Source organism: Diospyros lotus, chromosome 14 (assembly GCF_014633365.1).
Source record: "Diospyros lotus cultivar Yz01 chromosome 14, ASM1463336v1, whole genome shotgun sequence".
In the NCBI taxonomy this organism is placed as follows: domain Eukaryota; kingdom Viridiplantae; phylum Streptophyta; class Magnoliopsida; order Ericales; family Ebenaceae; genus Diospyros; species Diospyros lotus.
This window is the reverse complement of record NC_068351.1, coordinates 6,702,907-6,720,418: the sequence shown is the minus strand read 5'-3', so window position 1 is coordinate 6,720,418 and position 17,512 is coordinate 6,702,907. Positions and strand designations below refer to the sequence as shown.

The 17,512-nt window shown below is 33.4% G+C and overlaps 1 protein-coding gene; it reads left to right on the top strand.

Moving 5' to 3' along the window:
* LOC127790229 (double-stranded RNA-binding protein 1-like) overlaps positions 1-17,512 on the top strand; it is an 82,900-nt gene that overhangs the window by 37,405 nt on the left and 27,983 nt on the right.

Here is a 17,512-nt window from a genome sequence, read left to right as displayed (position 1 = left end):
ATCCAAAACCACCAAAACAGCTACTTTATTGAAGGCCCAAGATCCAATACGATCTGTCAGTCTCAGCCAGTCCCGACGACATAAAATCCCTCAGGAAAACTCGCAAATAAGAACAATCGTAAAATCCAAAAGGGAAAGCGAAATTCTGAGTTTGAAAATGGGCATTGTTGGAAATATAAAGTTATTCCATCAATGATATATTTTGAAGTGATGGGATGAAAAGCTGAATTTTATACGGAAGTTCGATTTCTATTCAATTCTATGGTATTACCAAACAACATAGTGACGGAAGAAGTGACTCGGTGTGTGATTTACAAATACCAAACACGCCAAAAGCAGAGCAACTGCCTGAACTAGGAACAAAACATCCAATCTTAAACGATGACAGAAATGAATTCACAGAATCCAAAACCACCAAAACAGCTACTTTATTGAAGTCCCAAGATCCAATACGATCTGTCAGTCTCAGCCAGTCCCGACAACATAAAATCCCTCAATTAAACTCGCAAATAAGAACAATAGTAAAATCCAAAAGGGAAAGCGAAATTCTGAGTTTGAAAGAGAACTTATCAGACGAGAATATGTGAGAAAGCATGAAGAAGAGATGCATGCGAGTGAAGGAGAACCGAGGGAGTGAGAGCCTGTCTTACCTTCAAGAATAAGAAACCCAGAGAGAGAGAGAGAGAGAGAAGCGAAGGATTGGATTCGTATTTATTTATAGAGGAAGCTCGTGGCTTGGTGTGGCGGTATACCTCCGCCAGCGCTTGAAAATGACGGAAAATTTTTTAACAGTATGTGGAGCATGGGGTTGTTGGTAGCAAAATAGCGAATTAACCCTCCCCCCTCCTCCCAGCTTTTTGGGTGTGGGGGCAGTACCAAAAGTAAAATATCCAAAGCAAAGCATTAGCTCTTTCCAAGAAGGGCGGGCGGGCGGGCGGGCGGGCTACCAATACCATGACTATTAATTTATATGGTTTTATTTAATTTATACTTGAAAAGAAATTATTTAATTTTGAAAACTGTTCTGTGGACTTCACAAACTATTTTATAGTAATAGAGCCACGTCATAAACCCAATAATTTAAACTGGGCCCTAACTCAAGGCATATACGGTAAAACAAAGAATTAAGGAAATAGAGGAACATAACTGAAGGCTGAAAAAATATAGGCAAAAGCAAATTTATATTCCATTCTGAACTGTCACCATGGCCAATGATCACCTCTTTATTGCAAGGATGTTTTGGGTGAGCAGCTGGGATGGCGGGAGTTAGAGGTTTTGGATTGGAAACAATTTGTTTGGTTCGGCGGGGCCGGACCCACCCTGCAGCCTCCACGCACGTATGCCAAACCAAACGTAACCTTTAACCAGTAACGAATGGTTCCAAATGTTATTTGAAAATTCATTTATGATATTTTTATTAATAAAATATATTATGCAGCATTTAGAGTTTACATTTGATTTGATAATTTATCACTTTGCTAATTAGCTTTTCAAATCTTAAATAAATGCTAATTAAGTTCACCTATAGCGGATTGGTTTGGTCTTAATGCAACCCACAAGTAGACGTTGCAAAATAATTTTTTTTTGGGTGTGGGGCAGTACCAAAAGCAAAATTGCCCAAACCATTAGCTGTTTCCAAGAAGGGCGGCGGGATAGCCCAAACCATTAGCTGTTTCGAAGAAGGGCTGGCGGGCTACCAATACCATGACTATTAATTTATATGGTTTTATTTCATTTATTTATACTTAAAAATAAATTATTTAATTTTGAAAACTGTTCTATGGACTTCACAAACTATTTTATAGTAATCGAGCCACGTCATAAACCCAATAATTTAAACTCAAGGCAAATACGGTAAAACAAATAAGGAAAAAGAGGATCAGAACTGATGGCTGAAAAAATCTTAGACAAAATCAAAATTCTATTCCATTCCGAAGTCATAGCCAATGATGACCTCTTTATTATTGTAAGGAAGGATTTGTTGGGTGAGCAGATAGGTGGAATGGTGTTTCGAAACAGCGGGCCCACCCTGCAGCCTGCACGCACGTATGCCAATTGCCAAACCAAAACGTAACCTTTAACCAATAACGAAAGGTTCCAAATGTTTTTTGAAAATTCATTTATGATATTTTTATTAATAAAATATATTTTGCAGCATTTAGAGTATACATTTGATTTGATAATTTATCACTTTGCTAATTAGCTTTCCAAATCTTAAATTAATAATAATGCTAATTAAGTTCAACTGTATCAAATTGATTTGGTCTTAATGCAACTGATCACGCATAGACGTTGCAAAACTTTTTTATTTTTTCTTTCTAAAGAGGAGTGAGTTTGGGCCCGCCCCATTATAAGATTGAGTTAGTAAGACTTTGGCAGAGCTAAACTGTGTTGTATAAAGATGATAAAATTCATTCATTATAGCTCTTAATATATAGTTGTATTAATTAATTAATTAATTAAATGCAGTTGATAGAATTTAAAATATTCTCTACCAAGTTTCAATAGTATTTCTAATTTCTTAAATTTTTTTTATATATATACTTAATTATATATGATAATGGTATAAGAGAATACATGACATTTAATAAATAAATAAATAAATAAAATTTATCATACTCAAAAGACGAAAAACCAACCTTGGCCTCACCAATGTTTTCAGTCAATGGTTAGAAATTCCAACTGCATTTGGTCCAACAACCGTGCAAATGATAAATGTCAGTGTCTATCACTTTCTTGTCTCGTCGTTGTTCCATAAATAACGCCCATGTGATGTGATTGAACTTACCACCCGATCCGGTCCCACGTGTAGTAGTAATAATGTCTTATAAAGGGAGCATGAAGGAGCTAGAATCCATATACAAGTGGTAGTGGAGGCATTAATTAGTATATAATGGAGTGGAGCTCTTCTTCTTGTGGGAGAGGAACAAGCAGAAGCTCAGCCTAAAATCTTACCGAATGAGATAGGTCGGTCGGTCTTGGACAAAAAGAACTGGTAAATTTTTAATTAATTTTAATATTAACACTTATTTAAATCAATTATTATATATAAGTTGTCAAATTCAATTCCCCTATAGCAAGATCTAAAAAAATATCCTTTTACAAGTATTGAATATAATTAAATTAAATATAGAAAAAAAAAGTGTATTGATCAATCCAATCCATTATCCATAATTAACTCACATAATAAATTAAACAATAACCAATTTAATTATTTCTACATAGTATATATATATATATATAGAAAAAATCTTCAAAATTCAAACCCTAATAAATAAGTTTAACCATTCCATTTGTTCATATATATATAGTAACCAAATGGCATGTGGAAGAAATCTTATTTCCATTTCTATTCCTATTCCCATTCTCATTCCATTACTCCCCATTGAAACCAAACGTGATCTTAAATTATATAAAAAAAATATATAAATACAATTTAATTATTTAATTCATACTTAAAAATAAATTATTTAATTTTGAAAACTGTTCTATAGACTTTACAAACTATTTTATCTTAATCGAGCCACGTCATAAACCCAATAATTTAAACTGGGCCTAACCTAACAAAGGGCAAATATGATTAAAAAGAACAGAAAAAGAGGATCAGGAACTGAAAGGTTGGAAAAATCTATACAAAGGTAAATGTCTGTTCCACCATGATGTGTCCGAAAGAAGAGAATTTTGCCGGTGCAGGGGGGCCCACATCCCACCAGTAGATAAATAAAAAATTTATTAATCTACTGTCAGACTGAACCAATCAAGTTTGATAATAGATCAATTCGATCTTCTTTCTTTACTTTTTTTTTTTTTGAACTTATTTATTATATATTCACTTATATATGGCCTATTGGTTTTCTTTTAAATATATAAAACCAAAGTGGATCTTAATCATTGGGCCATTACAGTACAGAAGTAGTAATTAACAGATCGATGTTTTACCATGCATGCATATACGGCATGGGATATTACTTTAACAACCTTTTTTTCTTTCAAGATGAGACTTTGATTATGAGTTGATTTATTTCAAACGTCAAAAGATAATGCGAGCGGATAACGTATTATAATTATTATGATGTACAACACAACTACTACTACACACACAGCGAATCATGCATGACCCAAAAAAACATATAAAAGTTTTAATACCAACCAAAAAACAATCCTATTTAATTAATGGAATGATCAGAAAAACAATTTTAATTAATTCTTGTAACAGAGAAAAACATTCATATAATTAATCATAATAATTTTGTTTTTGATAACCCAATGTACGTAAATATGTTTGCCCTCTTTGTTTTTCCATTGTTAATTTCTGCTACTCTCTAGTCTTTCTATATAATAAAGGGATTAATTTGTAAGGAATATTAGGTATATTTTTTTATTCATTTATTATACATCTTAATTTTTAGACTTAAGAATATATATATATATATATCTGTTAATTTTTGAATTTCTTGTAATAGAGACAATTATTTTAACACCAATTAATAAAAAAAAATTAATCCTTAACATTGATTAAGAGGAGCACCATATAAAATCAAGGAGAGAAATTAGTCACCTTCTTAATTCGGACACGACGAGATGAGCCCATTGACAAATCTACCTTCAGCTTATTCTATATTCGTATAATATATAATGAGTCATTGATTTTGAGGATAGCACTGGTTTTTTAATTGGGTAAAATTAAATTTTCTAAATTTCAATTTTGTTTAACAAATACGTGCATTTCTTTTAAAGATAAATTAATTAATAAAAAATGCAACACTTACTCATTTTCAAGGAAATAAATAAAATTATTACTCTCCCTCCGTGTGTGTGTGGTGTGGGAAGTAGATGTTATGAAGACAAGAAACCAAAAAATTAAATTAAAATATTTGTATGCCTTGGACAAAAAATTAAAATTTGGATAACAATATATGTACCTTCCCCTGCAAGCAAGGATATATATATGGAATTATTCAAACAGAATAATTAAATATTAGAATGATGCATTGCATTGCATTCTTGTAGAGGAACGTTCATGCACAAGCCCAGACCTGCAAGGCTTCGCCTACGACTACGAGAAACTGTTTTGCTTCTAGTACTTCGAGTACTGCAGGTCCTTGTGCATACAAATATTTAATTATTTGTCAGAGGACAGACTGCAAAGCGTTACCCATTCATAATAATGTGATGTGCCTTCATGCATAAAGATACTAGATAGATAGATAGATAATTACTTAATAACAAGGATTTAAAAAGTATAATGTAATAGAAAAAATTAAAAATGAAAAACAAACGGGTCCTCTTATCTTTAATGTAATGATGATGTAGGTAATGCGTAGGTATCCCGCTTGGAGTGCCCCTTCACAAGAATAAAATTCAAAGGGGCGCAGAATAGGGAAAAGCTTTCCACCCTCCTTTATCTTTAGCCTCTATTTTCCAACGAACTGTTGAATAAGATAGATATACATACATATATATATATATGTGTGTGTGTGTGGTCCACAGGGGTGGATCCAGGGAAAATCCAAGGTAGGGCTGGAGGGGTGGATCCAGGGAGAATCCAAGGTAGGGCTGTAGCTTCAATTCAAGGGCAAGTTGGGGACTGGAGTTTCAATTTCAAGAGAGATCCAAGAGAAGGCTTGAAGCTTCAATTTCAGAGAATGTGAATATATATATATATATATATTGTGGTTGAGACTGGCACGTGTTGAAGTTGTGTCAGTCCTTTCTTGAATCCGTCACTGTACGTGGATAAAAGTATTCAGATTGCTGTGGAGACCTCTGAAGCGAGGAATTTCACCTTTTGTTTTCGAAAAATACTCAAATTAATACATAATAAATGTCCCGCTCTTATTTGATTTTATGAAATACATTAACACCAGACAAGCCTTAATTTGTAAACTTGCATTAATCCCGCTTTTTACCCCTATCTGTTTAGGATCATAAGAATTTAGTTCTCAATAAATTCTCTACTCTATGCTTTTTTACCCTTATCTGTTTAATTTTGCGCAATTAACAACCCGTGCTATCCTCAAAATCGAAAATCACCTTTTCATATCAAATTAAACCGAACACAGAATTTAACTCCAAAGAAAAAATTGAAATGAAAATGTTCAATCAAAATCAATTTTTCAAAATTGGAAGATGGGATGCCAATTACTGACGCTAGCGAGCTGCATGCAACTCAAATGACTAGTAGAGGGTAGTCATTTAGAGTTGATGGGCTCATTTGACTAGTTATTACATATATTAAACAAATATATTTAATAATCGATAGATTTCTCATGGGCTATCTCGTGTCCGAAGATAAGAGACTGATTCCTCCTCACTTGAGATTATTGTTATTGTGTGGTTACCTTCGCTCATATTTTTTATTTTAATAAAGAAAATAAATTATAAGTAAAAAATTTATTTTATTATATAAAACAAGAAATCGAACCCACTACTTACTAATATAAATTAATATAATATATATTCTTAAGTCTAAAAAATGAGATATATAATAAATAAATAAATATACTTAATAATCCTCTAATCCTTACAAATCCCTTTAATTATATACAAAGAATATATGGCAGAAACACTGAAATTGGCCAAAATTTTGATTAATCCTTATGTTTATATGTTTTTCTCTGTTACAACATCTAAAATTGTTTTATATATCACTTGATTGCAACAATTAAAATTGTTTTAATTTTGAGTCTGTGACAATGGTCGACGGAAGGTGTCAGCAGCAATGATGCACAGAAATGTCTCCAGGTGTCATTTTAGTGTTTTTGAAATATTTTTTATATCAAAATATCAAAAAACATAAAAATATATATATATTTCTAGACTGTTTCTGTAATTTAAAAAATATTTTGAAACTGTTTTATAATATTAATAAAATATTATAAATACGTTTCCATCCACTAGAAGGTTATTCTGCCTCTAACTTAAAACCGAACCAACTAGGCAAATTTGATTAATTCAATTTATCCAAATTCTTGCTCACCTCTAATAGAAAATAAGGGTTGTTTTTGAGTTTGTTAATATCTTTTTAAATAAATTAGAATTGGAGACCATACTAGGGTTGGTTCGGTTTCAGTTTTTGCCAAAACCATAACCAAACCAAACTTAAACTCCTAAAACCAAAACCAAACCAAAATCCATTTGGTTTTAAAAATTTAAAACCATAACCAAACCATTCGATTTCGGTTTAACCATGGTTTTTTTAGTTTAATCCATACCAACAAACAATGACAAATAACATTCATAAATTTTTTTGATAATTTCACAACAAACAAAGATAAATACTAATAAAGTTACCTTATTCTTGCATAAAGTTACAAAACTTCTTGGATATAAAATCATATCTCCAAACCTACAATTGTTAAGATTAATAAATTAATATTTGCATAATTAAATTGTAATTTAAGCTAAAAAAATTTAGTTACGAAAGTTAATACCTTCATCAACGACATTAAACCTAAATGACATACAATTTGTAAGATATTTACTTGCTAATCATTCCATCCATAGATCCAATATTACATAACATAAAAAATATATATATTCAAGGGATACAATATCATTATCCTCAAATCTAATTTACCTTCATTGATGAGGGAATATTTACAGGGGGCAATTTTACTGTACTACCCCTGGGAGGTTACCATTAACTTGGAGCCATGTATGCCAGTAAAGGCCAATATGCGATCGCCATGTGTCCATTCCTGGGAGCTCCATATGTCCTTGTAATCTCCATTGTGATTTTGAACGGGAAGAGATAGAGAGGAAGACTCAGTCAAACAAGAATCTCTCCAACACCTCAAGATTTTTCTCCATTTGAATGTTATCTTATCTCCATCTGAAACTTATCTAATCTTATCAGGATAGGCTGAACGCCATCTATAAATAGAGGATAACCCCTACAGGTATGAGGATCTGACTCCTAAGGGACTCATATATTATTTTTCCATTACTATTATACTCCTCAAAAACCCTATGAACTGACTTGAGCGTCGGAGGGATCACGGGGAGCAAGTCCCCACCCTTTTTGCAGGTACTTGGTCCGAGACAGAAGAAGGTGATCGACTCCGCATCATCAATTGGCGCCCACCGTGGGGCCTTCGTCTTTTCCTTCTGTTTTCCAAGTACAATTTCAAGCCGTAGGAAATCTATTCAACTCAATTACACGTATTTGCTGATTGCATCATGGGTACGCTTGTTTCTTTTTTAATATTTTTTGTGCCTCCTACGGTTTTTATTTTTCAATTATTGTTTTATGTAAAAATAATTGAAAGAGAAGGCCGAAAGATTCATATATATATATATGGATATATATATTCAATCACATAAAAGAAGCGTAATTCTGCCATTATTGTGGATCACACGCACATACATACATGATACACATTTACATTCATGTTATATATACATATGTTGGAGAAAAGCTCCTCATAGAAGCCTAGCAGAGTAAGTAAGAAAAGAGGTGTTATATTATAATATTAAAGGGGAAGGCTTTCTGGAAAAAGGGTATATACCCAGAAGCCGCCATGGATGAGCCAGGAGATGGCCGCAGCAAGCAGCGATAATGGCGGCGACGGAAGCTCCGTTATTGTCGCTTTGGTTAAAACTTATTTCTCTTGTTTTATCATTCTAGTGTTTTAACTACTATCTATTGGAGAATTGCTAGTTATATAGGCAGAGGCAAAAGCTTTTAATTTGAATTGCTTGATATATATGCTCCAATGACTTGAATTTTAATTGATTCTGTTAAAATGTTCGGGATTAATAACGTTAACAGACGAAAGGCTCGCCCCAAACACTTGTGGACGTAGGCGTTATGCCGAACCGCAAAAATAAAATACTCTCTTTAATTGCGGATGTAGGCATTACGCCGAACCGCGAAAACAAAATATTGTTATTCTTTAATTGCAGACGTAGGCGTTACGTCGAACCGCAGAAACAAAATATTTGTTATTCTTTGATTGCGGATGTAGGCGTTGCACCGAACCGCGAAGACAAAATGTTATTATTCTTTGATTGCGGACGTAGGCATTTCGCCGAACCGCGAAAATAAAATATGGATATTCTTTAAAATCTTGGTCATCAACTATAATCCAAGCTATCATGTGCATATGAAGATCGAAGGTTCGAAAGGCCTCGACAACGAAAGTCAAAGGATCAGATGTGATCCTCGGGGGGCCCCGAACCCCCGAACACTCAAAAACAAAGGATCAGATGTGATCCTCGGGGGGCCCCGAACCCCCGAACACTGAAAAACAAGGGATCAGATATGATCCTCGGGGGGCCTCGAACCCCCGAACACTCAAGATGAAAGGACCAAATGTGATCCTCGCAGGGCCTCGAACCCCTAACCAAATGAAGACCAAAGGGGACCACCCCTACTAATTAAGGCACCAGTTCGGAGGCTACGAACCTCCTCCAAATGAAGACCAAAAGGCATCAGTTTGGAGGCTACGAACCTCCGCCAAATGAAGACCAAAAGGCATCAGTTCGGAGGCTACGAACCTCCGCCAAATGAAGACCAAAGGGGACCACCCCTACTAATTAAGGCACCAGTTCGGAGGCTACGAACCTCCTTCAAATGAAGACCAAAAGGCATCAGTTCGGAGGCTACGAACCTCTGCCAAATGAAGACCAAAGGGGACCACCCCTACTAATTAAGGCACCAGTTCGGAGGCTACGAACCTCCTCCAAATGAACTAATTAAGGCACCAGTTCGGAGGCTACGAACCTCCTCCAAATGAAGACCAAAAGGCATCAGTTCGGAGGCTACGAACCTCCGCCAAATGAAGACCAAAGGGGACCACCCCTACTAATTAAGGCACCAGTTCGGAGGCTACGAACCTCCTCCAAATGAAGACCAAAAGGCATCAGTTCGGAGGCTACGAACCTCCGCCAAATGAAGACCAAAGGGGACCACCCCTACTAATTAAGGCACCAGTTCGGAGGCTACGAACCTCCTCCAAATGAAGACCAAAAGGCATCAGTTCGGAGGCTACGAACCTCCGCCAAATGAAGACCAAAGGGGACCACCCCTACTAATTAAGGCACCAGTTCGGAGGCTACGAACCTCCTCCAAATGAAGACCAAAAGGCATCAGTTCGGAGGCTACGAACCTCCGCCAAATGAAGACCAAAGGGGACCACCCCTACTAATTAAGGCACCAGTTCGGAGGCTACGAACCTCCTTCAAATGAAGACCAAAAGGCATCAGTTTGGAGGCTACGAACCTCCGCCAAATGAAGACCAAAAGACATCAGTTTGGAGGCTACGAACCTCCGCCAAACGAAGATCAAATGGGACCATAGCCTCAACCAACACAGCTTCGGCCAACGGCCCCGAAGACAAGGCAAGCGGCCTCGGCCCCCACAGCCTCAGCCAGCGGCCCCCGAAGACGAGGCACGCAGCCTCAGCCAACAACCCCGAAGATCAGGCACGCGGCCTCAGCCACCGCAGCCTTGGCCAGCAAAGATCAGGTATGCGGCCTCGGCCACCACAGCCTCGGCCAGTGGCCCCCGAAGACTGAAAAGGCACCGGGAGACTTAAAAAGCGAATTCAGCATCCGAGACTGCTAACCCAAATTTTTAGTAGAACCTTTTTTACAGAGGCTTAGAAAAACAGTGACAACTACTCCTTCAGCTGCCCAACCTCCTTACTCGATCAGCTCAAGGAGTGGGGGGCAAGTGATGAGGGAATATTTACAGGGGGCAATTTTACTGTACTACCCCTGGGAGGTTACCATTAACTTGGAGCCATGTATGCCAGTAAAGGCCAATATGCGATCGCCACGTGTCCATTCCTGGGAGCTCCATATGTCCTTGTAATCTCCATTGTGATTTTGAACGGGAAGAGATAGAGAGGAAGACTCAGTCAAACAAGAATCTCTCCAACACCTCAAGATTTTTCTCCATTTGAATGTTATCTTATCTCCATCTGAAACTTATCTAATCTTATCAGGATAGGCTGAACGCCATCTATAAATAGAGGATAACCCCTACAGGTATGAGGATCTGACTCCTAAGGGACTCATATTATTTTTCCATTACTATTATACTCCTCAAAAACCCTATGAACTGACTTGAGCGTCGGAGGGATCACGGAGAGCAAGTCCCCACCCTTTTTGCAGGTACTTGGTCCGAGACAGAAGAAGGTGATCTGCTCCGCATCATCATTCATAATGCTCAATGTCGATATCTGTCGAACACAACTCGTCCAAGTTCATCAATATCTCCGGCGATGCTCGAATCCTATTCTGGAATATGGTTGGTTTTGGGGGGAATTTGATTTTGAACATTTTGAAAGTTTGCATAAGAGTCAACAAACTCCTTAAAAAATGCTCGATAAATTTGCAGATTGATAACTTAAAAAAATACATAATTAGCAAATTATGTCTAGATACTCAAAAAGATTAAGGATTTAGGGTTCATTATACCTGCTGTTGGAGGATAAGAATTTCAGATACACAGCCGTAAGTTGGATCTTGAATCCTAGCTTGAGCCTCATATATCATTGTAGCAGCAGCCTCACTACGGTCTTTTACCGGAAGATGGCTCAAAAGATTGAAGGCATTTCTGGCACCAAAAATTTTGTGTATAGCTTCAAAATTAGTATTTCCTGCTTAATTGCAAAAATAAGAGGCAAAGATGCACCCTTCGATACATCTTATTCTCAAGTACTTGCAAGCACCGCATGGAAAACCCACTCTTGACATGATTTTCTAAGTTGTTTCTAAAGAAAAAGAGAAAGGATAAGCTAAAGAACTCCTTGAACCTAGAAATGCTCATGGATGATCCGAAAACCTCAAATCTCATCTCCAAATTTTCTAAATTCCTACCCCAACAATATTTCTTTGAAAGATTGAGGTGATTCATGGTCTCCTTCAGGTTACAAACCTATTTTACCAAATTTTCGAGAAATTATTCATGAAATATAAACAATCAAATTTCTATGCAAAAACCCTAAACCATCAACAACCCCCCAATATAAATAGGATGTTGCCAGTGAAGGCCACGGCTTAGTTAAACCTCAAGACCATTGAATGGCACGATGAGGTATCCACTGTGTAAAGACAATCCTTTTTAAGCAAGCGATAAAGTTGAATTTGAAGTGCAAAGAGACAAATTTTCAAAATATAAACAAAGAATTTTTGAAATAGAAGTTTATTTGTTTTGTATGTTTTGTAATGTGATATGCAGGTTTCGAAACTTAAGGTTCTATTTTGTAAAGATATGCTATAAAAAAAAAAACTCTTTAAATAATGAATCTTTTTAAGCGAAAGAAATGAATCTCGCACCATAGAAATGAAAAGTATGGATGATGATAGTGTTTATATATTTTTTGCAACAACTCTAACAACTCTACTGAAAATCCCAATCGATATGAAATAATCTCAAGAATGATTCAACAATCATATTTGAAAGAATCGTTATAATAAAAAATTCATAACTTGCTCGTGAACTCACTGTATGTGCATATTTATATATATACTATCTATTAATCATCTGAAATCAAGAACAAAGAGTCTTGAATAATCTGGGAATGAATGCTTAAAAAGAAAAGATTATAGGGAGAAGATCTTGCCTCATGATTCTTGACAAGATTGAACCCAGCTCTCATACGAAGAACTTAAAAGAAGTTTCTATGATCCGAGCCTACCATTAAAATCTCCAAACTAAGGAGAATAATATATCTAAAAATGGGCTAGATCTAACAATAGAACTTTCATAGATCTGGTTTTTCTTTCCAGCCAGATTTAAAAAGCACACATTGCCAGTCACCACCAACCACCGTAGCTAGCAGTTTCCGGTGATCAGAGGTAACCTTCTGGCATCCAAAGGCCCTTTGACCAATATACTCAAAAACAAATAAGATCCAAAGGCTGAAACTTCATTGATCTAAGCTTAAAATTTCAGTTAAACAAAATAATATGTATATACGTATACATCATAGATAGGTGTGAGACTTACCTCCTTGTAGATCGAAGCAATGAAAATGAGCGATGGACGGGAGAGACAAAGAGAAGGTTGGAATGAGCCTAAGAGACGTTGGAGATGAACAAGTGATAGATTGAGAGTGAGAGAGAGAGAGAGAGAGAGAGATGGGCAACCAAAAGCAGAGCATCTGGTCATGCGCAGCAATATGCGACAGAATTTAGACATGCGCAACAAATTTTGGAAAGCTATTTGGAGACGTGCTGAGGAAAATCCAAAAAGTTGTTCGAATATTAAAGAAACTAATATAGAATCATTAACAAAAATAAATAAAATAAAAGGGAGAAGAGAAAGGGACAAGGGTTTGCAAGGCAAGTAGGCTGGGGTAGGCGCGGGTGGGTTGGGTTGGATTTTTATATAATATATATATTATATATACATATTATACCTATTTTATTATATATATAATATATTCGGTTCGAGTTTTGGTTTGGTTTTAGTGAAAACCATAACCAAACCATACCCATTGAAATAGTATTCGGTTTTTTCCCAAACCAAATCATTACCCAGTCAAATGATTTTTAACTGCGTTGACCGATTCGATTTCGGTTTGATTCCCCACGGTTTCGGTTATAATTGCCATATCCCTAGACCATACTCTTTGATGAAGATGCCAATGAAATGAGAAAGAGAGTAATGAAGTTGATAAACTTTTATAAATTGTGTTATATTTGATTATTTTTTAATTTATTATTTATTTTTAATTAGTAATTCATAGTTCATTTTTTAATTGTGTTATATTTATTATTATTTATGTTTTTTTAGATGTATTATGAAAGTTATGTTTATTTTTAGATTGAAGAATTATTTTTTATGATTTTTTATATTAAAAATTATATTTACAAAAAATGTCTCTATATTTATTTTTATTTACTTGTTTCCCTCACATTTTTATTTTTTATTTTTTAAAAAAATATAATTTTTTTATTTTATTTCATATCATATTCGTTTTTATTTTTGTGCAATGACTATCCATTCCATTAATATGTTTGGTATATTTCTATTTTGATGAAATAGGAAAGTAACCAATTGATAAGAATCTATACACAAGCGGTATCAGTAGAGGCATTAGTATATGAAAAATGCTATTGATACATCTTTGTGTACACTTTGAGTTACATAAAGATGTATCAATGACAAAAAAGCCCCCCATGAGGCGCAGGGTATTTTAGTCATAATACCCCCTTATGTAACCCAAGATGTACAAAATGAATGTACATCTAGTATGATTCTTAGTATATAGTGGAGTGGAGCTCTTATTGTGGGAGACGTACAAGCAGAAGCTCAACCTAAAATCTTACCGAATGAGATTATTATTTGTTATATTATTACTTTTAAAGTGACCACCCAATGAGCCAATGAGCGACATATCACTTCAATAAATGCAAAGATAATTAGTCGTAGGGTGGGTATGTTTGATTGAAGGGTGAAAAATGAGGTGAAATTTTAATTTTATTAAATTTTAATTTTTACCCCACCTCTTAAGAATTTTAATTTCTTAATTTTAAGAAAAATCTTCCCTTTTTGAACTAAGATGAAATTCGAATTTTATGAAAAGAAAATAGTTTGATAAAATTTTCTAAAATTTAAATAAAAAATAAATTTCATCCTTATTTTTCACCCTTATCAAACGCACTCTTATAGTCAAAGAGATACTTAAACCTAAATTATGACTGGTTTAGAAATATTCACTCTCACATAACTCGCAACTGTCATAGAAAAATTCAAATCTAATGAAAAAAAGAAAAAGACAACGTGAAATACATACACACCACTTCATCATCTCTCTCACATACACACATATATAGAGAGAGACTCAACCTACGTATTTTATTTGAGAATTAAAAGTAATATTTCCCCAAGATTTTGACATAATGGGGTGTGAAGTTTTTTATACCCTCAATAAAGTAATGTGCACATTCACACACATGTTCTTCATCATATTAATTGTCGAGGACTCACGAGACGATCCGAATAATGTATTTTGTACGTAGCCAATCATCACCACATACAAAATTTTTAAGGCTTAATACATGCCTTAAAATTTGTTAGTTTAATTATTAAAAATTATTATTTTAAATTTTTATCATTATGAAACATCATACACTCATTCATTTCTCTAAGTGACATCTCAGGTGAATAATTAGTTGACAGTAGTATAAGTTGACTGTTTTATTGTATTCTTACAACAATTAAAAAATATGACTTTTGATCTATAATATATAAATATTAAAATTTCATATTTTAATTATGAAAAAAATTTATTTTAAGACACAAAAAAATTAGATAAACAAGAGAGCAAGAGAGTAATAGAATCGAGTTTAATAAAAAGAAAGATAGAGATTAGTTTTGTTATATTTTGTAATTGAAAATAGAAAAATATAGTATTTTTTGCGGTTAGTAATTCAAAGATTTACATGTTTAGGATTTAAGTTTTTTTTTTAAACTATGGGTAATTTGATTATTTTTCCAACAAAATAAATTTTAATCTGATATGTCTTGCTAATGTGATGAAAGAGCGATATACTATTTTTAGAAAGTAGCATATTGCATTTATGATATGGCACCTTCTTCTATTTATGTGTATGTTCTGCATAGTGTTGATAACAACTTTGTTTATTTTCAATAATGGTAAAGATTTGAAATATCAATTTTTAATAGTTAAAATATGAAATCTTGATTTTTTTTTTGTATATTTAGGATCAAATATCATATATTTTAATTGTTGAAAGAGTACAACAAACAAGCTAGCATGTTCAAATAAGCTAGCATGTTCAAATATTGCCAATTAATCATCCATGTGACATGCGTTATACATGCGTTAATATTTTGTCACAAAAATATGACCTAAAATAATAATTTTTAATAGTTAAAATACTAATTTTGAAGTTTTACACATCAAAACTTAAATGTCCTATTTTTTTAATTGTTAAAAAGACACCTTATCTAATAATCTAATTTTAAAAAATGCATCGATACCAAGAACAATCCCATTTGGAATTATGAGAAAGACAATTTTAGTTGTTCTAACAGAGAAAAACATGTAAGCGTAGCAAATAATTAATCCAATTTTGGCCCAATTTGCTTTGTGATAACCCAATATTTGCCCTCTTTCTTTTTTCCATTGGTTCTGCTACTCTTTACTCTTTATATATAAAGGGATTTGTAAGGATTAGGCGATCGAGTATATACTAAGTATATTTATTTATCTATTTATTATTCATCTTAATTTTTAGACTTAAGAATATATATATTCTGTTAAATTTTGAATTTCTTGTAATAAATACAATTATTTTAACACCAATTAATACACATTACTTAAAAAATAAATACATTCAATAATTAATCCTTAACCAGGGTTAAAAGACATTGATTAAAATAGAGGGGAAGAATTAGTGGGCTTTGACGAGATGAGCCTAGCAACAAATATATATATATATATATATATAGGTTAATTGAAAAATTTTACTCCATAAATACATATTATTTTCCTTTTTCTTTTCCTCTTTATATTGTACCTGTCCTCACTCCTCATCTACAGGTACACCTAAGAGAAATATAAATTTTGCGTGGTGTCATGGTTTGGCAGTTATGATTTTTTGAGTAAATTTAGTATTCGTCTTTTATAATTTGAGATGTTATCCGTAACACATTTTATATTTTAAAATTGATCTTCAAACTGTTTGTACTTTTAATTTTTTTTTTCATACAAACCCCCTCACTTCCTTCATTTTAAGAGTTGGCACCATTAATTTTTTAGACAAAAAGACATAGTTTGCTTTTATAACTTTAATAATAAAATTATATTTATTTAAAAATTAAAAATCAAATGCTAAATAAGAAGAAAAATCATCTCAATCAATTTTTAACAGGCGATTCTTCTTTTTCATTGACTAAAACGCTTTGCTACCCGATGATTTATTTTTCTTCTTCTTGAATGAATAACCTATATTAGTTTAATTTTCAAATCTAAAAATTGATTGGATGTCAAATATGTATGGATAAATTTGAACTAAGATGACAATAATTTTTGGTGGATGGCGGCAGGTGGCCAGTGGCTGCAATAGTGATAGACTTATGTATGTGGCAATACATAATTTTAAGAAAAATGATTAATACATCTTAAAATTCTTCAACTATTACAAAATATGACATTAAGTCCTTTCTTTAAAAAATCTCAAAATTCAATCTTTAAATAATTAAAAATATACATTTTTAGTCCTTATCGTTTACATCTGTTTGTGCGTGACATCACGTAACGTTTATGATGCGTGACATAACAAATTAATATATACAATATTGTTAATATTTTGTGTGATTCAAAATGATTTTATATTGTTTTAATTGTTGTTACAATTTTGTATATCATATATACCTGCAATGTAACATCCCGATAATTTGAGATTAGTTAATAATTATTAAATTTTGCATTTAAGTAATTTTTAATTTATTAAAATTAAATAATTTAGTGAATAGTTGATAATTATTAATTATTACTTATAAGGTGATTATAAAATATTTGTGAGT